At 39.5% G+C, this 24,823-nt stretch overlaps 1 long non-coding RNA gene across 1 annotated transcript; it reads right to left on the bottom strand.

Annotated features, from left to right (window-relative positions):
• Positions 1-3,814: 3,814 nt before the first annotated feature.
• LOC139192682 (uncharacterized) lies at positions 3,815-12,501 on the bottom strand. Its single transcript, XR_011576944.1, has 3 exons — positions 12,327-12,501; positions 11,248-11,883; positions 3,815-4,214 (listed from the first exon to the last, which is right to left on the bottom strand). It is a non-coding gene; the product is annotated as an uncharacterized lncRNA (long non-coding RNA).
• Between the last annotated feature and the right edge of the window lie 12,322 nt (positions 12,502-24,823).

Here is a 24,823-nt window from a genome sequence, read left to right as displayed (position 1 = left end):
TTCCTCTGGCCATGCCTTGGTACGGTGCTCTTCCAACTGTTTCTGAGTACATGGGTGAAAATGGTTGGGCAAAGTGCTTTGGTTCAAAATTCCAGGATCATGCGGAGAGCTTCAGCTTTTTTGTCTCTTTTGTCTCTCCAGGGGTTTAAAGGTAGTGGGAACATAATAGAAAAAGAAAAAGAAAAAGGGAGGAAAAGAATAGAAAAAAGGAAAAGGAAAATATGCTTTTACAAATAATATCGTTTTGCTTTTACAAACGAGAAGTGGATAAGCTGGCTACTTTCCAAAGTGGAAAGAAACAACGTCACCAAGTGGAAGCCAGATCTCTGGCAAGTCGGTACAGCCCGGCAATAAGATTCTGCAACAAACTGTAAAAAAGATATTAATGCTTAAGTGGTGCACCATGCATTACAGTAGCGCAGAGACAGAGAGAGAGATGCAGCAGAAAAGAGAAAAGAAAGAAAACAAAAGCAAAGCAAAAAAAATCGAGAAAAAGCAGAAAGCAAAAGAGAGGCACATGGGGACACTAGCAAGGAATAAACATCCCACCAGAATGATGTGATTTACTCTTCTTGTTTTTTAACGATGTAATTTATTTTTCGTATCTTTCGGAGACATCTGTATAAACCCCATCAGAGGGTAATAAAAAAAATAAAAAAAAAGGGCAAAGCCCAAAATAAATGGGTTGGAGTGTTGTGTGGAGGGCGAAAGCCCATAAACCCAAAATAGCACTAACCAGGTGATCAAAAGTACGCCAGTACTCCAAAAATTATTCGGCAACTTGCCGCTATTACCACCAACCAGGTGATCAAAAGTACGCCCAGTACTCCAAAATTATTCAGCAACCTGCCGCTATTACCACCAACCAGGTGATCAAAAGTACGCCTAGTACTTCAAATTATACATGAGCATTACTAATGTCAATCATACATAAACATTCATGAGCATCACTCATATCAATCATACATAAACATTCATGAGCATCACTCATGACAACATCCATGAGCATCACTCATGTCAATCAACATAAACATTTATGAGCATCACTCATGTCAATCAGCTTCAAAAGCTTCATTTACAGAGCTCTAGCTTCAAAGCTTCACTTGCAAAGCTTCACCTACAAAGCTTTAGTGCAGGGTATACAAATACCGCCTCCGAACAAACCGCCACTTCGGCCCATACATGGATTCAATTTGAAGTCTCCAGCCAACAGACTCTATTGACTGAAGACTTGGGGGACTACACTATACACCATATATTGGGCCTCAACTGGGCCTTATGAAAAATACTTGGGGGACTTAGCCCATTATTTATGTACTGAGGAGCGAGCCCTTATCTTATAAAAGGGACTCCCTCACTTTCATTAGAGAGCACCTATTATTCATGTACTAAGGAGCGAGTCCTTATTTTATAAAAGGGACTCCCTCACCTTCATTAGAGAGCATCGCCACCAGCTGAGCAACCGGCTCGCCGCGAGCATCAACTCTAGCCCATATTTATGTATTGAGGAGTGAGCCCTTATTTTATAAAAGGGACTCCCTCACCTCCAACGCCACAAGCCGAGCCAACCAAGGCAACATAAGCCACAAGCAGAGTAGCTTCGCAACATGTGCTACTTTTGGTTGAACATCATTTCGGATTGGGCACCGCCTCATAACGAGTATCAGTCCTAGACGACATCTAGTTACTTCGGCCCACACATGGACTGAATTTCAAGTCTCCAGCCAAAAGACTCTCTTGACTGAAGACTTAGGGACTACTGTTGATGTGGTTTTGTTCTAGTATATACTAATGTATATAAAAATAGCTATACATATACATCTACATATATTGATAGCGTAGCATATGTGTATATATATAAACTTCATTCTATTCTCAATCAAATTAACATAATATTGTATAAATATAAAGTAGTTTTGGAAAAGGAAATTGAATTGGATTTGTCAAACTAGGGTTTATCATAGTTCTTTCATATTTTATAATAAGACAGCCAAATCAAAGATATATACAGATTTGAACCCAAATTACATTAGATTTGATCAAGCGAAGAATTTGTATAAACTAACTTCGAATAGAAACTCCACGACAGATATAAACAAGGAAAATATATAATAGTTATGAAAAGATGAACAAGGTATAGAAATTGTTACTCATACAAAGAAAGCTACTAACTCCACAGTCCTCCCTCCCTCACTCAATCGATCTCTTTCTCACTCTCAACTCTCTCTCTCTCTCTCTCTCTCTCTCTCTCTCTCTCTCTCTCTCTCTCATTATTTTTCCCTTCTTCCGTCTGTTTTCCTCTTTCAAATGAATGAAAAACACTCCTATTTATAGGAGGTTAAGAGACGGTTATAGCTATTCTCTTATTGGAAGGTGTAGCGGCAAGAGATAAGTTGAACCTATCTCCGTACTCCCATAATCTGCTACGGGTGTGTGTAAATAGGGAGGTGTTGTAAACAATAGCATTGACCTTGACCAGCCAATTATTTTAGACCAAAATAATTATAGTAAAGCTAAAATCAATAAATAAGGGTAAATTACATAGTAGCCCCTCAGGTTTGAGGTCTATTGCAATCTTATACAACATCTTTAAAACATTTCACTTTCATACCTCAACTACCATTTTATTTCAAAATAATACATCCGTTAGATTTTCCGTCCATTAATCCGTTAAATGCTGACGTGGCTGCCACATTTGTGCCACGTGGCTGCCAAATGTGAGCCACATGGCAAAAATAATAATTTTTTAATTTTTTTTAGAAACCTGTCTGCCACATATCTTTTTTTTTCTTTTTTTTTTTTTCTTCTTCTCCTCCTCTTTCTTCTTCTCTTCCTCTTCTTCCTCATTCTTCTTCCTCCCATCTCCTCGCCCCCATACCTGCACCTTCAACCCAAAACCCAGAAAAAAAGAAAAAGAAGAAGAACCCCAATCCCATATCCCCCCCACACCCAAATCCCATTAACCCCCCTCCTTATCCTCTCCCCGTGAAACCCAGAATCCGCCCCTCCCCCCGCGCGAACCCAGATCCCCCCCTCCTACCCCTGCGCGAACCAAGATCTCATGCATCGTCTACCATCCTCCACCCCCGTGAACCCCCCAACCCAGAAAGAAAAAATCCACCCCTGCCCCTGCGAACCCCCCCAAACCCAGAAAGAAAAAACCCCCTCCCTCCCCTCGCGACTCAGCCCCCCTCCGCACCCACCCTCTTCCCTCCTCTATACACCCCCCACTCCTTAAATCCACACCCATTCCTCCCACCTCACGAACCCGGCGATGACGGGATCTGAGTTTTTTTTTTTTCCTGGGTTGCAGGTAGGGGGTCGGGGGAAGAATATGAAAATGGGGGAGAAGACAGGAGGAGGATAAGGGGTGGGGAAGACAAACTTAAGGGCTTTTTTTTTTTCTTTCTTTCTCTCTCTCCTGGGTTGCAGGGAAAAAGATGAAGATGGTGGGGTTGAGGGGAAAAGAGAGTAGGAAGAGGAGGGATAAAGTTTCAGTTTTTTTTTTTTTTTTTTTTTTTTTTAATTTAGAAGATTTAGGTTTAAAAAAAAATTAAAAAATTATTATTTTTGCCACGTGGCTCACATTTGGCAGCCACGTGGCACAAATGTGGCAGCCACGTCAGCATTTAACAGATTAATGAACGGAAAATCTAACGGATGTATTATTTTGAAATAAAATGGTACTTGAGGTATGAAAGTGAAATGTTTTAAAGATGTTGTATAAGATTGCAATAGACCTCAAACCTGAGGGGCTACTATGTAATTTACCCATAAAATAAATATAAACAGGTAATTAGACAAGGTTAATATATGGTAAACAAATAAATAATTAAATAAATACAAGGAACCCAAATATTATAATTATAGACGGTCTTATAAATATATTTTCTAAATTACAGGTTCACAATTGCCCGCTCATTAACAAGAACTAGCGCTTTGGAGTCAATGTCATAACCCTGGATTTTGCAATGGGACATGGTTTCCATGGGAAGAATCATTGGAGCTGGAGGATGGAGGCTTAGGGTTTCTTTGATTACCATCTTGAGGTATTGGAGCCGATCTGTTTCAGTTTCTGTGACTTTTCCTTTGTTTCCAACGCATTTTCTGACTTCTTCTTGTGCTTTCTTCATCAGTCTAGGGTTCTTAGATAGCTCTGTCATCGCCCACACCATTGTAATTGCGTCACTGTCTATTCCAGCTAAAAATAGATCCTAACTCACAATTGAAACATCATAGTAAGAAAAATAATTAAAAATTAAAATTAAAATATGATGCATAAACAAAGGGTGATTTTGTATAAAATCAATAAAAAGTTACAATATAACAATATATCAACTATAGTTATGTTACTAAATATGTCAATTATGTATTATGATATTTAAATGCATTAAAATAAACAAAAATTATAAAATCTGCCACTATAGCTGGCACCCACCTCAACCGACACATCCTTCTCATATTTTTTATATTTTAGAATAGGTCAATACGGATGAACGCAATATCTGTTTCCTGTTTCTGTTTTTATTTTTATTTTTAAATTTGGATTTAGACGCTGCGTTACAGTGTCCATTTCCCAGTTTTGTTTTTTTCTATCACTCACACGCCTCTTCCATTTTTACATTTGGAATTGGATTCAAATAATGGAATGCAATGTTCGTTTCCTGGTTCTATTTTTACTTTTGGCTTTAAGTTGCGTAGCAATGTCCGTATTTTGGTTTTTTTTTTTTTTCATCACTTACATGCTTCCTACGCTTCACACCTCACGCAATTGCGACTCTTGATTTTACATTTGGAACTAGATACTGCGGTGTAGTAACTGTTTCCAGGTTTTGTTTTTTACATTTGAATTTAAACGCTGCAACGCAGTGTTTGTTTCTTAGTTCTATTTTTTTACATTTGGATTCAGACGCTACAACACGGTGTCTGTTTCCTAGTTTTGAATTGCTAACCGTAGAAATACGTGCTTTCTCATATCAACGTATCTCTCTCGGCAAGCTTTTATGATTAACTTGACCAGCTCTCATATTATCGTCTTTCTTTATCAATTTTATTTCACTGAAAACTTTGACTACTGGGTTTTGTGTTTTCATTTAAAGCTTGAAGCCTTCTTCAATGGATGGTAATTAGAGAGAGAAGAGAAGGCGAAAAGAAGAAAGCTAGGGGCTAGTGAGCCTAACTTGTTTAATATATAAATAAAATAAAAACCCTGTTTGATTTGAATGACCAAAATTAATTGATCCCTACAGTCTCACAAAAAGATTCAAAGAGAATCATGGTCTGAGAAAATAATAGAATAGTCAAATTCTAACTATTTAGGGTTTGGGTTCCTCGAAATGAGGAGATCTAGGGTTTGGGTTGCGACGAACTTCGGTGACCAAGGTTTTTGATGATTTTAAGTGTGATCTCAATTATTTGTCAAGTGTTGTGTAGCACTGGTGTGATCTGACACAGGCTTTGGCTTAGTTGTGCGAGTGAGTGTTTGTTATGCAGTGTTAAAGAGTTGTGTTTGTACTAGGGGAAGACTAGGGTTTTGGTGGAGTGTGGTTGGCTTAGAAAGGGTAAGACTTTGAGAAGGGCGTAACATGGATGAGTGTTCAGAGGGTTACGATTTCGTTGGCTTGGGAATGAGGTTTGGTGCTAAACTCTCCCTGTCAGAGAAGGCGTGGGAGAGGGTTACTGTTGGCCGAAGGGAAGTCGATGAGGCTTTGTTGGGGTTCCACCATTACTTGGTGGTGGAAGTCTTAACAGACAATGAGGTGAATAGAGATGCCTTCATTGGTTTTACTTCATTATGGAGATGAATGGAGGATGGCCCCATTAGAGAACTCGGTGATCGAAGGTTTTTGGCGAGATTTGTAGGGAAGCAGGATTTGCATCGAGTGTTGGAGATTGATATTCCATGGACGTTTAAGGGTGATCTGGTCATGATTGCGGACCGTACGACAAGGGGAAATCATTGTTGGGATTCCTTATCGTTAATGATGTTTTGGGTACAGTTCCACAACGTTCCCCCGTTGTGCATGACGAAAAGGGTGGCGTTAGCAATTGGTAGATGTATGGGAACTGTAATGAGAGTGGATAAATATTCCAATAGTGACACACCCCGATCGAAGTTGAGACGTGTTGGCCGTCATGTGAGTATGACGTAGCCTTGTGCGCAAAGCGGAAGCGATAAAGGGTAAGGAAATACGGACAATTAAAACCAAGCAACTAGCAATCCTAGATAAGAAAGGATGCTAGTGAGAGTCTAAGTGTATAAATACACTTTCAGAGCTATAAGAAAGTCTAGCTGCAGTCAAGTAGGACAATTACTAAGATATAACACCCGAAGGTGAATCCTACTTTTTCAGAATCTGTCAGAACACCGTTGGATTCCTCATGGCCACCAAACTCTGCTACCTAAAACCTGGAGGGGCGAAAAACAAAGTTGAGTGGGTCAGTAAAAACATTCTTACACGAAAACCTTATTTTTTTCTTTGAATATATTAACTCCTCGTCGTAAAACAAGTATATAGGTACTTTCCCAGAAAATAGAATACATAAATATGTATATATCTCAAATCATACTCAAATCATGCGTATGCCATGCCTAATAACATAAAAATACGAAAGTAAGCCAGGTGGTGCAATTCACAATAACCATCTGCTAGCCGAAGTCACCTGATGTGATCTATACGGTGGAATCTAGAGCTCATCTCAATCACAACATCAATCTCATATCTCATCATATAAATCATTATGTGTATAAGCCACATATCTCATCATGTATACACATATCTGCACACGAGTCGGAACCACCTCACGTGGTCTGGTTTACAAGACTGGGTGTAAAATAATAGTATGCTCTAATGTTACGATCACGTGAAGACTGTGTAATAAATCGCGGGTCACCTACGAGTCGGACCCACTCAAAGTGGTCTATACGACAGGACTATGCACCTAACTTGGATCCAAGATGAGCATGTGGTGCGGGATGTGAACATCAAGTGAAGGACTATGCCCCTAACTCTGGGCGGGAGCACTAACACCGAGGTACAGACTAATGAGCTCTAATATACATCTCAACATCATCATCATCATATCTCATAACCATTACCAACATAATGTACTCACCTGTAGCTTACCTGGGCCTTCACAACACCATGCAACAATATGCATAATTATGATAATGCATATACTAAAATATGAGGCATGCATGACATGGCATTTAAATCACATTTCCTTTAAATACGTTTTCTGGGAAAAACATCAAGTGTGTGTGTGTGTGTGTATATATATATATATTGAAAATAACTGCCCACTTATAGATATGCAGCTGGGTCGTAACCCCCATGCCTAGCCTGGCTACGCTCGTCCTCCGGATAGGTCTCGCCTATAGGAGAAGTACTGAAATAATGTTATTTAAGCACATATACCAAACTATGTAATAACTTTTTATACATAGCTCAAAATGGGTATATGAATATACCAACGTGATCTACACAACTCCACGAACATCCCCATATTTTTATATTAATTTTTGGAAGCTTCACGTGCCCACACGTGCCGGCAATGGCATGGCCAGACGCGCCCCCACGCTCGGCCATGTGCCAGGCACATTGACGGTGTCAGTTGACACCGTCAGTCATATTCTGGAGAATATTCTGTTTAAACTGACGGATTCTGTTAAACTTAACCAACACCGTTGGAATATTCCATCCGACTGACGGAATATTTTGTCTTCGTCTACCTCTGAACTTCGGCGACCGTCGCCGTCGTCGGAAAACTAGGAAAACTTCTAACCGTCTATTCTCACTCATTTTTCAACCATTTTCTTCGAAATTTGAATCAAATGAAAGCTTAGAGTAAGAAGAATGGCGTTATACCTATTTGAAGCTTCAAATCTCACGAAATCACGTCGGAGAAGTTCGAAAATCCGATGACCTCTGCAACTTCTCGTATTTGGGCTTCCTGACGTCCAATTTTTACCAACGATGCACTCCGAGCATTGTGGGAATGTCCTTAAGCTTGCTATGGTTCTGAAAATTAAAGAAACTCACGGGTTTAAAAGTTGGTGAACAGTGCCACCCTCGAAGGTTCGATTTCTATGGTTTCCTTACATCTACGCTTAGTCAAAACTCATCCAGAACACTTAGGAGGGAGAGAATATACCTTTAGGAGTCTTGATATGGCTTGAAACCTTGAAAATCACCTCGGTGGTACTGTACCTCGACGGACCTCTCGGGTCTAGGGTTTTTCTATGGTTTCAAGGTCAAAAATGACATGGTTGAGTTCCTTGACCTTCAAGGATCTCAGATATGGTGACTGCAAGTTCGATCTGTGAGAAATGGTTGGTTTTGGGGTGTGATCCGTACAATTGCAGAGAAAGGGAGAGTGTCTAACGGGAGAGAGAGAGTGTGTGTTGACTTGTGTGTGTGTGTGGTCCAAATTGTCCACTCAACCAACCAAAACAAAACCAAATCTCCTTTTTAGTTCACTTAGGTCCAAAACTTAGGGATTAATTCAATTATATAATCACTTAGTTCCCATCACATATACACCACAACACAAAATAACTCAACCTGTCCAAAGGCAAAACCGTCAATTCATGTCATCGAGAATAAAATAATACATATCTCCGGAACAGGCTGTGACAAATATGTGGATTATTGGGCCATGCAACACGGGTGTGCGAGGACAAACATATGGGTGTGAATGAATAAGGGAACCATGGTCGTAGGGATGAGTTTTATGCTTTTAAAAATTTGGATGCTGTAATTGATCTTAAAGGTAAGCATATGGATGTGGCTACTCGAAGATACGGTTCATCAGGATCTAATGGGGTGCGTGGAAATACAAAAAGATAAAGATTTGGAGGCATTGGGCAGAGAGATGGAAAAAAGTGTTATGAAGGGGTGAGATGGACTATGGGAATGCACAAGAATGTTCTGATACTCAGGAAGAATGGCAGCGTAAGGATATGGATGTGCAAGTTTTAGTGGGGACGGGAGAGCTCGAGGATACGGCGGTTTCACCGAGTAAACCAAGGAGGCAAGTGGGTGGGTGAGGGAGCAGATTGTTATGGTTATCTCGTTGAGAGACTCCGACTGCAGAAGGAGAGGGAAGATAATGAGCATCGAGCTTGGGATATGGCTTTTGATGCGGGTTTGATCGGCCCATGGGGTGTAGTTGCGGAATGTGTGAAGAATGTAGTCTTAAATGTGCATGTTGAGGAGGAAGATGGAGGTAAGACGGTTTGTGTATCACAGGAAAGTGGTGAGGCGATTGACTTAAACATTACAGTGCCTGGAATGGATGAGACTACGTTACGGAATAGGGGGTTTGGGCAAGATAATGAACAAGATTCAAATCCATTTGATTTGGCTTTGATTATTGAATCCATTTTGAAGAAAATTAAAGGGAAAAAATGGATGAACACAGAGATAGAATGCGAGATAGGGGTGGTGGGAATAGCAAAAGTGGAGGAAAGACGAATGCGCTCACGGAATGTGACTTTGTATAATGAGGCGGATGAGACTTGCCTAGAGGGGTCTCCCAGGGCACTATGAGAATTATATGCTGGAACTATCAGGGAATTAGGTTCACCTGACAGTTGACGATCTTCTGGAGCAGAATAGGCTCCATACCCTTGACTAGGCCTGGTAAACGGGTTGTGTCTGTCGTGTTCGTGTTGTTTTCGTGTAACACCTGTTATCTTAGGGGGTCGTGTCGTGTCACACCCGTTATCTTAACAGGTCCTTAATAGGTCGGGTCACTTGACCCAACGGGTAAAGTGACCCAACCCGTTATGACCCGTTAAGAAAAATATTTTTTTTTCTTAAATTTGCACATACCACACATTACCACATAAATATTAGTTCAAAACATTAAAACACATTTGTCGTTTAAGTACTACATCTACACTCGTAAATAAGTGCCTAATAAAAAAAAAATACATACACTACTAATCTATTACAAATATTAAATGTGCAACGATATGCAAAATGAAAAAGTTTTTGTTTTCAAGGTTGTGAAGTCTTTCTCAAAAGTTAAAACCTCAATTTACAAAATTCTCGATTTACATCGATCATCGTGAAATTGTATTGGAACTTTGGCTTGATCTCAGCCGCTCCAATGGTCATCAATTTTTTAAATTTAATTTAATATATATATATAATTATATAATTATTATAGTTTTTAGGGGTATAAAATTGTTAAATTAATATATATAATTATTATAGTTTAGATTTTGTGATATCCACTAGTGTAAATATTTTAAATTGAAGATCGAATTCATTCTTTGTATTCATATAGGGTCAAGGAGTGTACCTGTAAAAATTCATCAAAATCGGAGTTAAAATAACCGTTAAATCATGAATTTTCGTTTTATAACCGTCGAAAAGTTTTGTCCCGTTACTTGATCTCTGAATGTTTGTTTTTTGCAATTTTTGGCATATGCGATCTCAAAGTATAAACAAACATGTTTGACGGTTGGATCGTTGAAACTTGTTTCGTAGAATGCGTGTATCTCATCAAAACAATAGATTCACTAACACTTAAAAGTTTATTCATACTTTCATTAAGTATAACATAAGATTTTTTTGTATCCACTAGTGTAAATATTTTAAATTGAAGATTGAATTCAATCATTGTATTCATATAGGGTCAAGGAGTGTAGATGCAAAAAACCATCAAAATCGGAGTTAAAATGACCGTTAAATCGTGATTTTTCTTTTTATAACCGTCGAAAAGTTTTGTCCTGTTCCTTGATCTTTGAATGCTTGTTTTTTGCAATTTTTGGCGTATGCGATCTCGAAGTATATACAAACATTTTTTACGGTTGGATCATTGAAACTAGTTTCGTAGAATGAGTATCCCATCAAAACAATAGATTCACTAATACTTAAGAGTTTATTCATACTTTCATTAAGTATAACATAAGATTTTGTGGTATCCACTAGTGTAAATATTTTAAATTGAAGATCAAATTCATTCATTGTATTCATATAGGGTCAAGGAGTGTAGCTGTAAAAAATTTGACTCTACACATACATAACTATCTCATTTCCATTAACTTTTAAATAGTCCTTAAACAGTTCATAATCTTTTCTTAAAGGACCTCGAGTTTTGTAGAAAAAAAAAAACATTTAAGTTTAGCAACATTTTTCACCTTAGGTTTAAGATGGTTAGATCCTCTAGAGGTTTCAAATATCTTAGCAGAAATACCAGTCTTATCAGAAGGTTTAAGGTACCTAAAGATCTTACCTGGATTGTTTCCAGCATTGTTGAACTTCTTTCTTTTCCCTCATTGCATAAGGTTCACAATTTCAGTGTATTTGCCCTTCTCTTGCCTCTGTCGAGTTTCTTGTGTGTTGTAGGACATCTTCAATTGAGAATACTTGTTTAGGAGCACTTGCAAAATCATGGAAACCAACTGTCTTTCACCAATGTTGACATCCATGGAGTTTAACTTTTCTGCATCAACAGTTATCTTCATAATATGATCCCTAATTGAACCAGCATTATCAATTTTGTAGGTTATCAAAAGTGACATGTATTGACTGATCTCTGCTTTCTCTAACTCCTTGAACTTTTTCTCTATCGTATTCAAATATTCTGCTGCCAACTCATGCCTTTTAATCCCTCCACGAACTGTATCAATCATCCTACTTTCAAGAATAGAAAGTGCAACTTCATTTGCTCTTGTCCACCTCTCATAATCTTCCTTTTCTGTTATAGTGCTTTGTTCTGTGATCACTGGTCTTAGAGTATCAATGGCTATATCATACTCATTGATTGTCAACAGTAATCCAATCTCTCTCCTCCATTTCTTGTAGTTACTCGCTCCAGTGAGAATTGGTATATTGGCTGAGTTCAAAGTCTTGAGAGATATTGCAGATGCTGCAGATGAAATCACAAACATGAACCTATTAGGTTCTTGATTTCGCTTTGCAGTTTGCACATCACAACTTGCATCAATAATTCATACATATAGACTTAACAACATATAGTTGATAAGTATACATAGAAAAATCGACTTATCAATACCAAGATATGCAACAACAAACAACATAAATGTCTCATGCATGGTTACCATCATCCATTGTTCAATCAGAAAACACAAAGATGCATTAGAATTTGTCGATCACAAAATAATTGCATATTCGAACATGATCGAGCAATTATGGTATGAGATTACTAATCAATAGTTTCAATTAGATTTGATCTGTGCATATTTTGTTATCGTAATCTTATATCTAAAATCCAGCATAAATCTTCAACTCAATCTATGCATCGAAACATTAAGCAAACAAGGATAAAGCTGTGCAATTTTTCAAACATACCTTATACAGATCCTATTTTTGAAACAACGCAGCGGAAAAATCATTCAAATCGATCATATCAATCGCAAGGTTGATGAATTCATAACCCAGAAGCATATTTTGATGAGTGATGTTCTTAATCGAAAAGCCCCAATTTGGAAAGAAAACCCTTACCAATGGATTTGCAGGAAATCTAACGGTAACTAGCTTTTAAAACTCAACGGTTATATTTTCTTCAGGTTTTGTCGTTATTTGCAAAACCTATATGCCATAACCCGTGTTCGATTCCCCAACCCCGCAACAAGGGTATATTTTCTTAAATATTATTAATGCTTTTGAACCTATTGGTTTTAATCACAGAACTCATAAACTTATAATCTTAGCTCTGATACCACATGTTAGAATAAACATAAAACCAAGATCAAGCAATACGAATTTCTGTAATCAAAACACAAAACCATAATTCATCAATCAAAGCACAAAGAAGAACCATACATGTAGATGAACTTGAACCGGAAGCCATGCCTGATTTCTGCAAGAACTTTGCAGTGCACCTTCTCATCTCTTTAGTGTTCAAGGTTCTCAACTAATAATAGGTCTTAGTTTTGAGTAAAGCACACACACTGTGAGAGCAGAGGCCACCATATATATACTACATAATCCTAGCCAAATTCTATAAGGATTTCCCTTTTAAAATCCATATAGAAAACCAATTCCTTCTAAATAGTAGTTCAGTTACAATATGGATTCACAAATCCATTCTCAACAAGACTTCCTATTCGATCTCTAGTCCTATAACCAAGTTCACAGGTTCATACTCATGCTCATATTCTTACAATTACGAAAATTAGATGCTTGAAACAAATCCAAGAAAAAAAATGATAGGAAACGGATAGAATTCCAAACGCTAGCAGCTAGCCTAGTGTTTTGTCTTGCATTTTCTAGTCACCAGAACTCCATCAGGAGGTCTAGTGAACACAACTCTGCAGTCATCATGCCCGGAAGTACCCATTCACCTCAAATTCCACTCGATTGTTCTCCATCTGCTTCTTAAGCCTTTGGCTTTCCAACACTTCGAGACGAACCTAGCTAGCAACCATATGAACATTTGCAAACATAGACTGACTCCTTTCTACCAAGAAGGGTTCTACGTACTAGGTGGCAATTAGGGTATTTCCGTTATATAGATAAATGATCAAGTAGCTAAAGTCAACTCTCTACTCTACTCTTCAATGAACAGTAAAAATGGCTTCTTTTAACTCTCTACTCTTCAATACCCTCTTATTTGCAGTGGACATGCGTAGTAGCTACTTGCAGCGCAAGGTAACGTTTCGTATTCATGCTTCTTAGGGGGAAGGTTTCTATAATTTTCTCACTGTGATGTAGTTTCCGATCGAAATTTTTCGGGTAACTTTTTCTTTTCATTTTGTACCCCTACTAACTTACATTATTCATACCAAGGCTCGATTGAAGTTCAAATAAAAAGGAAAATTACTTCGAGATTATACATTTGATGTTGTATCATTTTTTATTTACGGTGTTGGTTCATTTTTTTCTTTTACTCGTATCTTGTATTAGTTTCTGGGGTTGTATAATGCAAGAACATCCAGAAACACGAGAACATGAACAAGCACAAACATTGTATAATCAATCGACTCAACCTCACTTTGTAAAACTTTGTCATAATCTGTCATAACAAGAAAAATATGTAATATGTAGAGCAGTTCCATATTTTATTCGAGCGATATTTACTAGGGATGAGAAACACACTACTCTAGCTAACTTGATATTTGCAAGTCCAAGCTCCACCGTTGTTGTTCCCATATATATTCCAGGACAAACTCTTCAACCAGCTCCAAACGGCAAATACTCAAAATGTTGTCATTTGCAATCAACTAAGCTTCCATCAAATCTTTCAGGGATGAACTTTTCTCGGTCCTTCCAAAGCCCAGGGTCACGTGCGGTTGCCCACGCATTAAAAAGAACTAGGGTTTTGGGATCAATGTCTTAATCCTAGATTTTGCAATGGGACGTGGTTTCCCTGGGAAGAATCATTGAAGCTGGAGGATGCAGTCTTAGGGTTTCTTTGGTTACCATCTTGAGGTATTAAGACCATCTCCAACCCTGGGCTAAAAGCCAAATTACCCCCCAAATTACCCCCCCCCAAACACTCTCCAACCCATGCTAAAATTTTAGGCTAAATGTCAAATGCTATTTCTGGGCCAAATACCCCACAGCTTTCCCCCCGGGCTAAATGCGAAATGTTTATCGGAATTTAAATTTTTTTAGATCAAAATGTTCATAAAATTAATTTACAATAATCTACATATTTATTTTAAAAAAAAAATTGATTTAAGAAAAAAATTTAGGCTAATTTCATTCTTTAATAATTCCGGGCTAAAATTTTAGGGTAGAAGGGTTGGAGCAGAAAATATGTTTCTGGGCTAAAAGCTAAATTTTCCGGGCTAAAAAATTTGGCTTTTAGCCCAAGGGTTGGAGATGGTCTAAAGCTGATATGTTTCAGTTTCTGTGACTTTTCCTTTGTTCCCGATGCATTTTCTGACTTCTTCCTATGCTTTCTTCATCAGTCTAAGGTTATTAGTTAGCTCTGCCATCACCCACACCATTGTAATTGCACCATTATCTGTGACAACCCGTCTTGATTAATGTTACGGATTTTAGAACGGAAGGGTATTTTGGTAATTCCATTGGGATTGGGCTAGATATTTTAAATGGTTTGTTTTTGGTCTTAATTGGTAAGCAATGTGGGGTCCACCCTAACAAGTTTGTCCCCCGACCTATTTTTCCATTTCCCTTTCTTTCTTCCCTCTCCCATGAAAACTCACAACTCTCTCTCTCTCAAAACTCTCTCAGCTCACCCTCTCTAACCTTCTCTTCATCTCCTGGAGCCACACACACCCACCCACCCACACATCAATGACAACAAACCCCCTTAACCCACCACCAGGGATGAGCTTCCTCTCTCCCTCCTTCTCTGTGAAGCACAGAGACGACACAAAAATCCCCTCTGACGAGTTCGATTTCGAGATCGACGATTCGAGGTAAACTTTATTTGATTCAAACCTATTATAGTCTCTCGTTATCTTCCCTAGCCTTGTGGGGTTTTTTTCGAACAAAAAATCGACAAACTTAACCTTGCTTTTCGATCCTTCGTTTTTCCAGTGAGCACCATGGGTTTCAGACTGTTTTTTGGCCAACTCCGACCACTACTCGGGAAACCAAAGGTATAATCCTAATCTACTCTTGTTTATCTTCAATTTGGTGGGTAGATCGTAGGTTGTGGTTAAGGTTCGAGGTTGACCGGAGCTTGGGAAGCTCCGGCTTTCTTGTTCGTCGAAACCAGCCTGAAACCAAGTCGACCCGACCCCGTAATGTAACGACCCATCCCCAAAATTTAAGGTTTTTATAATTTTAAAATGTGAAATTACAAAAATGCCCTTTGAGGCAAATGAGTTGACTATGTTTGACCGCTTAGTCGTGTCACGTAAGATCCATTTTCTTGAAGTATTTTCGTAGTACTCATCACTACGAATGCATAGGTGCAAGCGAAATCGAAATTGGAGTTATAACGAAGAAGTTATAAACGAACAAATTTGAGGGCGAAATGGTTATTTGACCATTTTCTAGAAGGCTCTAGATTTTTAAAGAAAAAATCTAGGAAGCCACATATGTGGCTGTGATGGAAAGGTAAAAAGAGAAAGAAGAGAGATGGACGGTGGAGAGAAGGTAAAAGGAGAGAAATGAGGGGAGGATTGCCTAATCGGGGGGGGGGGGGAGAGAAAAAGAGTGAACCAATGAGGATGAGAAGAAAGGAGGGGAAATGAGGGAAGAGAGAAGGAAGGGAACCCAGTCCCTTCCCTTCGACCCGTTTGCCTATCATGACCCGGCTCTCGGGTGATAAAATATATGTGAGTGGACCCCTTCTTAACTTATATGTTTTTATAAAATATTAGCCTAGCATGCATTCATATTTCATGCATTGAATATGTTTTATATTATGTGTTTTGGATTTCTATGATTATGGGTTACATAACATTCATGATTTAAATAAATTGTTTTACTAAATATTTATGATTTATCGAATTTACGTTTTAATAAAGGTTATTAATTATTGGATTTGCATATATGAATTTCTATGGCTCTCAAGTATGATTTACATTATGGATTTACGAGTATGATCTATCATGGGTTTACGAGATGACTTTTAGCTTTTGAGCTACGAATTGGATATGAGATTTTGAGGTATGTCTTCAGTACTTATCTAGTGGATTATCATACAACACATACACACAACACGGGTATATAGATGTCTATGGCCATAAGACACAATTGAGGATAATGATGTTATATATTTGCTTCTCCGGTGTAACCTGGAGTCGTACAGCTTCACCTTTGGGTGATAGGGCCTACCATGATTCTTCACCGGCGTAATACAATGTCGTACAACTTCACCTTCAGGCGATGGATAGAATTTTCCTTCGGGCGGATGAAGAGTTGGTGATATTTATGACATACCCCCAGCTTCACTGCCGAAAGCAGTGTCGGACAGCTTCATTAGCCACGACTAGTGTCAGTGTGTGATGTTATGCATTTCCTTCTCCGGTGTAATCCGGAGTCGTACAGCTTCACATTTGGGTGATGGGGCCTACCATGATTCTCCCCTAGCGTAACCCAGTGTCGTACAGCTTCACCTTCGGGTGATGGACAGGTACTGCTTTCGGACGACTATGATGATACCCCCAGCTTCACTAGCCCGAGGCTAGTGTCGGTGTGTGATGTTAAGCATTTCCTTCTCCGGCGTAACCTGGAGTCGTATAACTTCACTTTCGGGTGATGAGGCCTACCATGATTCTTCACTAGCGTAACCCAATGTCGTATAGCTTCACCTTTGGGTGATAGACAGGTACTGCCTTCGAGCGATTATGATACCCCTAGTTGAATACCTCACTAATGAGATTTACGAATTTACCTTTGGGTGTTATTACCATTTTCTAGCACTGGTTTTACATACATGTTTTACAGATGTTTTACATGACATGCTAGGGTTTTTCATAAAGCCTATATGTAGTATTATATATGTGTTTTCAAAACAGGGGGTTACTATGTTCAAAAAATAAAATGTTTATGAACTTTGGTCCACTCACTTTTTTTGTTTTTACACCCCCTTAGCAGTTAAATTTGAGGCACATGATCTCAGCGTCAGGACTCTACGATATAGGTATCCTCGGGTCTTCTTAGTATAGGTATCATTTCCTTGTTCGCATCTTTTTTTTAGTAATTCTTCCATATCATTCTTAGTAGTTGTATGCTCTAAAAACGTTCCTATAATGGCATATTCTTTATTTATATGCATGTTTAAAATGGCTTCATCACCCTCGGATGTCAGCCAACACGTGCCTACCCTGGTATGTGGGGATATCAGGGTTGGGGCATGTCAGGTAACCCAAAACCCAAACCCATTAACCTAAAGTTCAAACCCGATAAACCAGGAACCCAATCCAGGCCTTTGGGCCATGGAACCTAGCCCAAATTTTAGGCCCAAGACCCTAGGCCCAACCTTGCAACCCAGAGTCTCAGACTCTAAAACCTTACGGCCCATCCCAGAACCAAGCCCAGACCCAGACCTAGATCCGACCCGACCCGGTTGAATCCCAGAACCTTGGCTAGCGCGTGGGTGCTTGCCTTGGCCAGCGAGTGGAGCATCGGAGGTACTATGCTCCGTCGCCACCCATGGAAACACTGGCAACTGTTCCTGCCAACTTTCCGGTGACCTAAATCGGCGCGTGGTGGGGCGTACGGTGGCGTGCGGTGACGCATGGCAGTCCGACCGTTATCCAGTGACAGCGCATACGGCGACGCATATGGGTACCCGAGGTCACCCCCTATGATTTTCGACGTCCTAAATCTGTTTATGATGTCTGTTTCCCAAAATTCAATCGTTATAATATAGTTTTATTCATTTGTACCTTTATGTGCTTAAGTAATATTGTTTATGGCGTTTCCATCCTCTCTAGTTTGCACGGCTCTTTGACGACGAAGTATCTGTGAGTGAACCCCTTCCAAAACGCATGATTTTACTATTAGAAATGCATACATGAAAAACATGATTTAATGGCTACGTTTTATGAAACGTTTATGAGTAAATTGGTTTCACGCTACTGAATTTTTATGCTTTAACGGATTTACGTTCTTTGATGTATATATGATTGATAACTATATACATACTTATGAACGCAGTTTTACGATATGAAGTTTTAGTTACTGAGCTCCGATTTGAGATATATATATTAGAAATATTATGTTAATGTTTTTAGTACTTAGTGGTTATTCATACGGTCCTGCCTACGGGCGAATGGTTGTTATGCATTTAGAAACCTAAATATTAAGCTACTAATTGCACGTTTAAACTCACAAGTGCACAAGATCAAACACATAGTATAGAAAGCAAGTACAAGATCATTCCCACGAGGATTGCACTAAAATGTATCTAGAGTATGATTCCTAACAATTTAAATTAATTAGTTCACAAAACTAGCAAATATGCAAGTAAGGGTTTAACAAAATAGTTTGAGATGCGTTAAGTTTAAGTATAAAAACACATTATAAAGAACGTAGGCAAATAAAAGTAATTGGCAATAAGGGTTTTGAAAACGATGTTTGAATGATTAGGACTTTGACTTCCATCTCTAACCTTTTTCACCTAAGCAACTGATACACACTATGATACAAAACAAATTTTTTATGTTTTACATTTGTCAACCTAAAAGCATGGTATCTACTCTTTAAGCTATTGATTTCCCTAAACAATGAATTAGGCATGGGTGTCTACACTAACTCTTTCATTCTCGAAGTATTTAGCATGGTATCTACTAAGTTGCACTCCGAGAAAGCATAATACAATGGAAATCGACAAACACACGAATCCTAGAATATGGTATCTGTTCCAGTTATTCGTGATAATTAATTCCAAGAACCGTAACTATTCTCTTGTTACTCGGCATAGGTACAAGACTCGATCATCCAAATTTACCCATGTAACGAACTCAATTACAAAGCTATTCTATGGTGATCAATTATAAAATAACTCAATAAGATTGGAATTAAAACTTGAATTAATCACTAAAGCATCAACAAATTGTCTTGTAACAAAAGTGTGTCGAAAATACTCAAGGAAACATGATTAGGACTTCAACCAAGTCCCAACTATGAAATTTAGTTACTCATAATGTAAATAAACAAAACAGGAAGTAAAAGGAGAAGAAGAAACTCTTCGATGACGAATTGCAAAACGCTGCTCTGGTCCTTCCTTTTTCTCCCTTCTACCGTGGGTTGTTCTTTCTCTGTTTTTTATCTCTCACGCCCCATACTGGTCTGATTAGGGATCCCCCGTCATTCTCCTTCTAGTTGTAACCGACAAGGCAATTAGCCTTCTTTTTTCATTCTAATTCAATGGGCTTTAAAGTCCCATCTTATTAGTCTTCTTATTTATTTCCTTCCAGACTTTTTGGCTTCTTCCAACTGGTTAAAACTCCTAATAAATAGGAATTTTAACCCTCCCTTAATCTGCCAAGTTGATAACAATTGTAGAAAACTTTGTATTCACGGGTAGCCCGACATTCATGTACTAAAACTTCCATAACTCTCTCAAGAGAAATGATAGTCAAGAACCGTAAAATTCTACGGAAAATAGACATCTGTAGCTTTCCAAACATATATGGCACATCTCCTGGGGCTTCCCGAGTCAATACAGTTTAATCCATGAACTCGACTGCTTTGCAGAGGCTATGCTGATGACATAGGATTGTAAAAAGAATAAATGGTGAGCTAAGTCTAAAAAAATGCCCACCTCTCAACAAAATGGGACATGAATTAATGTTTTCTTTTCATTTTTAATAAAACAAGACAAATATTTTTTTGGTGTTATAAAAGAATTATCTTTTAGTGTTTTCTAAATTAATACCAAGGGGAAAGGGAAAAACTTTATGTCTCCATAGAAAATAACTCTCAAACAAATAACAAATTAATCACAAAATTAATATCCGCAAGAGGGGTTTTTTGAGAGATTAATTACCAAGAGGACTGCCTTGATGTTGTTGTGACCAAGATGAGAAGCTCCAAACTCACTTTGCTCCTTCACTATCTTAAGCAGAACGTCAACTATATCTTCATGAGCTTGTTCATCGTCAACTCTCCTCCCAGGGTTCAGATGATTATCAATCACCTGCTGGAAAAAATCATCCAACTCCTTCGAAATCCTATGGAACTCCTTGTGCACACCGGAAAACCTATCGATAACCCACCCAATCCAAGACGGAAAGTAGTCAGCTGCGGACATGTCTCCGAGCATGGCCTCAGTATCCTGAATCAATTCATCAATATTTTTAGCATGCTCAAATTTACTCCCTCGGAAACTTGTCCCGTACGCAATCCTAAATATAATACTAGCCGTGAGAGCAAACAACTTTTCTGTGAGATCAGGTTCACCAGAAGATGAAGAGGCCGAGATTGAATTACCATTTTATCTACTTCTTCTTCTCTGATTGACCTGTATGAATGGACCCTCTTCACGCTGAAAAGCTCGAGCACGCACACTTTTCAAATCTCTCTCCAGTAATCGCCGTACGGAGAAAAGGCAATATCAAGATAGTTGTACGTGAGCCTGCGGGCCCCGGCTGAGGAGGGTCTGCTGCAGCAGTGGAGGTCGTTGGTTTTTAATGCATCTTTGGCTGCTTCGGCGGAAGAGATGACGAGGGCGGGAACGTGACCGAAGTGGAGGAGCATGACTGGTCCGTACTTTTTAGAGAGTTGGCAGAGAGATTGGTGGGGTGGGGTGCCGAGTTGGTGCAAATTGCCCATGAGGAGAAGCTTGGGAGGGCTTGGTGGAAATTTCTTTAGCTGTGGGTTCTTATAGACATTTTTCTTCTTTTGGAGTAGAAGGAATAGGGGGAGAAGAAGGAGAAATGGAAGACATATGAGCAAGGAGGTGATGAGAGCCATTGGAGGTTTTATCAGTGATATGTTTATATTTCTCTGGAGATTTTGTCCATCTTATATAAGTTCTGGTGATCTGAATAACTGGCTATAGCGTATAATTGCGAGCCGACTTTGGAAAGAAACGACAGAGTACTACACTTCTCAACGTTCGATGAAAATTATTAAGGGCCCTATAGTTCAATGCCCTTTATTTATTTAGTTTTATAGGACAGTTATTTGCTGCTCGCCAAAAGTCTTAATACGCGTCTTCATAACATCAAAATGACACTGTATATATGTCCTGGAAGTATTCGTTCTCTCTCTCATCCATATTGTCACATACATGCGTACACAACATTCTATTTATGTCTCAAATCTATTGAATTCTGTTTTGACAAACTCATGATAATACTGTTATTGATTTTGATTGGTTGATAGATAAGCATTACGCATGCTGTGGTTGCGATTACTCACCATGATATAGCTAATGAAATACCAACACATGCTCAAAGACCACAGTATCTGGCTTTTGCAAGTTGGCAAGGCATAGTCTTTGCTTATTTTTCAACGTGATTGCGATTATCGTCTGTTGGATTAGAGGCGTAGGTGTTAAAATATTTTTGCTTGCAACGATCTATTATTCTTTATTGGGATGCCCTCTTTCATATGTCATTCGATACAGGCCTCTCTATCGTGCTATGAGAGCAGATGGTGCCCAGAAGTTTGGTTGATTTTTCATTTCCTACATGCTCCACATTGGATTTTGTATTTTTGCGTGGGAAATCATTGACGGGCATTCTTCCGGCAATTGATATTTTCTCTGACCATGTGATGGGGGAACAAGTGAGATTTGATCGTGGGATCGTGATTCGATTTGGATTCACAGTTGCACTACCTTTCTAGAGTACTGGTTTTAGTATACTCTTCTGGGGCCTATTATGTTTACCATTTCGTCGCGATAATTGCATTGCATGAGTTAGTAAAGAATGGTCAGAAAGCTATATATAAATGATTATGTATTGTTCTCTCAAAAAAAAAAAAAAAAAAAAGAAGAAAGATAATACTCTTATTGATCGGTTGATAGTAAGCATTATGCATGTTGTTCGGCTCAAACAACTTTCTATTTATGCCTCTAAACCATTAGATCATGTTTTGACAAATTCATGATAGTACTCTTCTTGATCGACATGTTGATGGCGTGGAGCCAAAAATAATCAAAAAAATTATGGAGGCGACATGTGGACTTTTGGGTAAAATGACAAAATTACCCTCGAGGCACTCTGGGATTCCCACTTGCAAGCAGCGAACAATAACAGCTCAATCAAGGTCAAAGGTGACCTATATGGTATTTATTCAAAACATATTTCATCAATCATCATCAAATCCTCCCCACAAGGTAACTCCTAATTATTCTTTTCAAATTGGGATTAATTAGTAAATTAATTGATTAATTACCCAATTAATTAATTGACTTATTGCCAATTACCACCATAAGTGGCCGGTCCCCATTTCTCCAAATCGGGCCGGCCACACCCGTATAAATACCTCCACATTTCTCCAAAAACTTGAGTCGAATTCCCTTCTAAAATTCTCCCAATTTCTCCACACACTTTCTCCCTCAAATTCTAACTTTGGCATTGTAGGTGCTTCAACCAAAGTCCCCTCCCAGTCATCGTGGGCACGTGAGGCTCTTGGCCTTGACCTAAAGAGTTAATTGTTTTGCGTGTGCATTTTCGTCCAAGAAGAAGACGGCGGAAATTTGCATCCACAAATTGGTGCTTTCATTGAGATTCTTGATTCACACGCTCGAATAAGACTCTCGCATTCAAGGTTTTTTGTTTTCTTGTTCATTTGTAGATTTTTCTTATGTTCTTATTCTTGGAATTTTTGTTTATAAAAATTCTTTGATAAAACGTAAAAGAAAAGTACAATGACTAGAAATTCAGAAACCACAACAAACGGAACTTCCAACATTCAAGAATTTGGACCACGGTGATCTACGAGGCTCAACACAATTACGAGTGGAGCGGCACCACCCCCATAGAGCACCACCATGACAACCACCATGGTAGTAGCCACGACAACAACTCTCAGCAAGCCCACTATCAACTGTGAGCAAGTCATTTCGCAGCAGCAAGCCTAAGCCCGTGCCACAAGGCAGCTAGCCCATATTCAAGCCCACGGTGCTGCACTGGCAGCTGACGCCTAAGCAGCTCCAACAATTGGAGCAACCCAGCACTCGCGAGCCCAAGGCCAACGCGAGCCCAACAAGCTCCAAACCCAAGACCAAGACTCGCAGACCCAAGTTGCACCAAGGACAACTCAGCACCCCGCGTCACACCAAACCACACGGGCTTAAGCCCAAAGCGAGCCGGCCCAAGCCGCGACCTGGTGCGAGCCCAAGACGATCCCGAGCTGATTTCAGGCCTAACACGCATGCGCGCCACTCATGGAACAGCCCACTCCCGTGGCCTTCTAAGCTACTCAAATTAATCCAATATTAGTTCAACTGTCCCGGCTTCAGATTTCTAGACCGACGATTAAACCGGGGGTATTTTCACCCTAAGTTTCTTCGGATTTGACCTATCTCGGCTCAAATTTCGAACCCAGAGTCAACTACACCTCAACTGCCTATGGAGAACCCTACCATCCAAGCCATTTCATCTCTCATGGCGAACAACACTTTTCCCGACAAGTCATAGAGTTGACAAACGCCCTCGTGCAGCAAACGGCCTTGGTGAATCAGCTTTTGCAATGTACCGAGATGCAGTGTGCCCCAGACGAGGTGTCCCGAAGCAAGACAAGGGCAGCTGACGAACCTCTCTAGTAGCATCCCAGCAAGCAGCCCCTCAACTAGCCACGATTCGGGCATTCTGGCAGTTTACACTCCCGCTTGGGTCCTTGGGATAGCATATACTCTTGTCTTAGAGCGCGGAGAAGCGTGCACTTCCTATCAAACCCACAGACGAGCATACATTCAGAGTTGAGCCCACACTCCAATTATCAACATAGACAACCTTCCAGGCTAAGTATTCATTCACAACTAGGCTCGCAATGAGCATTTTCCACCTCATATCGGAGTAGGCAACACGGCAGATGGAGAGAAGCAGTCACTCAATCCGACTCAAGTTCAACCGACAGCCTGCGAACAGCCCGTTCGCTTGCTAAGAACAGGTCATATGCACCACAACCGCGGTGTAGATGAGTCGAGCATAGAGAAGAGCGACATAAACCAACAGGGCACAACCGAGGGCAGCCGAACGTTCCACTGCCCCAGCAGAGGCAAATTCAATAAGAAGTTGAGAGGTTCCCGACTGAACGAATGCGCAATTTCTAACGCAACGAGACTACTAACGATGCACTTTGACGAGACATGACCAACATAAGCATATCACCATTCACGGATGAGATCGAACGAATAGATCCACCTCGCGAGTTTACTATGTCTCACTTCATTCTATATAAGGGAGACGAAGATCCGGATCGACATCTCAAGCACTACCGTAGTACCATGATCCTCTATA

Source organism: Malus domestica, chromosome 16, assembly GCF_042453785.1.
Source record: "Malus domestica chromosome 16, GDT2T_hap1".
Taxonomy (NCBI): Eukaryota; Viridiplantae; Streptophyta; class Magnoliopsida; order Rosales; family Rosaceae; genus Malus; species Malus domestica.
Note: the sequence above shows the minus strand (reverse complement) of the source record. Positions and strands in the feature narration are given on the sequence as shown.